This window comes from Ovis aries, chromosome 13, assembly GCF_016772045.2.
Source record: "Ovis aries strain OAR_USU_Benz2616 breed Rambouillet chromosome 13, ARS-UI_Ramb_v3.0, whole genome shotgun sequence".
NCBI classification, from domain to species: Eukaryota; Metazoa; Chordata; class Mammalia; order Artiodactyla; family Bovidae; genus Ovis; species Ovis aries.
Window position 1 is genome coordinate 37,265,072 of NC_056066.1, and position 3,189 is coordinate 37,268,260.

Consider the following 3,189-nt stretch of genomic DNA (forward strand, 5'->3'; position numbering starts at 1 on the left):
AGCTTGATCTCCAGGGTATCTTGTGATGAGGGTGGGAGGTGCTTCCCGCCCCCAGCATGACTTTCGGGCTCTGTAGCAGAATCTGCCTGCTGTGGGCTGCAAACCACACTAGTATTCTAACCTCCTGGGTGAGGGGCTGCCTCCTGAGCCTGCGATAGCCCTAGCACTCAGGAGTCTGGCAGCAGACTTGGGCCCCATGGAGCCTCCTCGGTCTTCCTGTCGGGGCCAGCAGCTGACAGCAGGCCCCAGAAGGGACGGACGGCGCCATGACCCCACTCCTCGCGGCAGTCTGCTCCCTGCACTCACCAGCATCCCTTTGGCACCTTTTCCTACCATGATGATGGTGGCGTCCGACCACACTCACAGGCTTTCTTTCTAGCACCTTTCAGAGAACAGGCCTCCAGAGCTGTGGAGAGAGCAGAGAATGAGGTGAGGATTTGGCCCGGGAGGGCAGGGCAGGACATGTGGTGGCTCTAGAACAGCTAGCGCAGGGCCCAGACCACCTGCCGCTCTTCCCTCCCATCATGTTCCTTTCTGGATGACCCTCAATCCAGTTCCTACCTCACTCTCTCCCAACCCTTCCCTGAAACCCTTGGGGCTCCAGGCTTCCTGTCTCAATGGGAAAGGTTTATTTTGATTCTCCAGATACCCAATTCTATTAAAAAAATTAAAAATAAAAATGAACACAGAACTGGGACAGGGTCCAATTCCTTCCTCGTCTGTGTGAATGGCTTGACCTTTCCCTGAAGGGGAGTCAGCTTGATCAGCACATGCTCCTGCACTCGCCCCAGCCAGGTGGCCAGGATGGGCCTTCCCTATCCTGATGCTGCTCAGCCTGGGCTCCAGGCATCTGGCGTTACACTGACTTGGACCAGAAGCTCTGGGCACAGCAACACAGCGTGTGCGACGCATCTCCATGCGCCTGCTCAGCGGGCCCCTGCCAGACACCTTCCTCCTGCTCCCCAGGTGAGATTCTACAAACCCTGGCGACCCTGCTTCAGTGTCGCTTCTCTGTTGCTGTCCCTGACACGGCCCCCACTCCACTCCAGGATGAACACATTGCTGCCTCTTTGTGTTTTTGGTACCAGTGTTCCTATAAACTCACTCCAGACATACTTGCTTATGTCTGTCAATCTCGTGGGTTGGCAGTTCCCTGAGGGTTGGATGTGTTTTATCCACCCTCTGTGCCCTGCTCAGCCTGCCCTCAGTCTTTCCCAGCATAAGAGTCTTTTCAGATGAAACAGCCCTTCGCATCAGGTGACCAAATTATTGAGTTCCAGCTTCTGCATCAATCCTTCCAATGAATATTCAGGACTGATTGCCTTTAGGGTGGACTAGTTGGATCTCCTGCAGTCCAAGGGATTTCCAGACTCTTTCCAACACCACAGTTCAAAACCATCAATTCTTCAGTGCTCAGCTTTTAGAGTCCAACTCACATCCATACATGACTACTAGAAAACCATAGCCTTGACTAGATGGACCTTTGTTGCAAAATACTGTCTCTGCTTTTAATATGCTGTCTAGGTTGGTCATAACTTTTTCCAAGAAGCAAAAAGCATCTTTAATTTCATGGCAGTCACCATCTGCAGTGATTGTGGAGCCCCCAAAATAAAGTCATTGTTGCAACTGTTCCTTATCTATTTGCCATGAGGTGTTGGGACCAGATGCGATGTTCTTAGTTTTCTGAATGTTGAGCTTTAAGCCAGTTTTTTCACTTCCCTTTCACCTTCATCAAGAGGCTCTTCAGTTCTTGCTTTCTGCCATATGAGGGTGGTGTCCTGCATATCTGAAGTTATTGATATTTCTCCCAGCAACCTTGATTCCAGCTTGTGCTTCATCCAGCCCATGTTTCTCATGATGTACTCTGCATATCTATTAAATAAGCAGGGTGACAATATACAGCCTTGACGACTCTTTTCCTATTTGGAACCAGTCTGTTGTTCCTGTCCAGTTCTGTTTCTTCCTGACCTGAATACAGGTTTCTCAAGAGGCAGGTCAGGTGGTTTGGTATTTCCATCTCTTGAAGAATTTTCCACAGTTTATTGGGATCCACACAGTCAAAGACTTTGGCATAGTAAAAAAAAAAAAAACAGAAATAGATGTTTTTCTGGAACTCTCTTCCTCTTTCAATGATCCAGAGGATGCTGGGCGATTTGGTCTCTGGTTCCTCTGCCTTTCTAAATGCAGCTTGAACATCTGGAAGTTCACGGTTCATATTGCTGAAGCCTGGCTTGGAGAATTTTAGCATTACTTGACTAGTGTGTGAGATGAGTGCAATTGTGTGGTAGTCTGAGCATTCTTTCGCATTGCCCTTCTTTGGGATTGGAATGAAAACTGCCCTTTTCCAGTTCTGCGGCCACCGCTATGTTTTCCAAGTTTGCTGCCATATTGTGCAGCACTTTACAGCATCATCTTTAGGATCTGAAAGAGCTCAACTGGAATTCCATCAGCCCCACAATCTTTGTGCATAGTGACCCTTCCGAAGGCCCACTGACTTCACATTCCAGGATGTCTGGCTCTAGGTGAGTGATCACATCATCATGATTATGAGGGTCATGAAGATCTTTTGTACAGTTCTTCTGTGTATTCTTGCCACCTCTTCTTAATATCTTGTTTCTGTTAGGTCCGTACCATTTCTGTCCTATATGGAGCCCATCTTTGCCTAAAATATTCCCTTGGTATCTCTAGTCTAATTTTCAAGAGATCTCTAATCTTTCCCATTCTATTATTTTCCTCTGTGTCTTTGCATTGATCACTGAGGAAGGCTTCCTTATTCTCTCTTACTATTCTTTGGAACTCTGCAGTCAAATGGGTATATCTTTCCTTTCCTCCTTTGCTTCCCACTTCTCTTCTTTCACAGCTATTTGTATGAGCTCCTCTGACAGCCATTTTGCTTTTTTGCATTTCTTTTCATGATGGTCTCAACCCTGTCTCCTGCATACCGTCACAGACCAGAATGTGGTCCACTGGAGAAGGGGAATGGCAAACCACTTCAGAATTCTTATCTTGAGAACCCTATGAACAGTATGAAAAGGCAACAGGATAGGTCACTGAAAGATGAACTCCCCAGGTTGGGAGGTACCCAACATGCTCCCTGGAGATCAGTGGAGAAATCACTCTAGGAAAGAATGAAGGGATGGGCTAAAGCAAAATCAACACCTATTGTGGATGTGACTGGTGATATAAGCA

General features: G+C 47.6%; 1 long non-coding RNA gene across 2 annotated transcripts in view; it reads right to left on the minus strand.

The window, feature by feature from the left end:
* Nucleotides 1-305: 305 nt before the first annotated feature.
* The window catches only part of LOC121816324 (uncharacterized), a 7,874-nt gene continuing 4,990 nt past the window's right edge, over nt 306-3,189 (minus strand). For both annotated transcript variants that reach the window (XR_006055876.2, XR_006055875.2), the window contains exon 3: nt 306-406. This is a non-coding gene — a long non-coding RNA (uncharacterized LOC121816324). The remainder of the gene's footprint in view (nt 407-3,189) is intronic.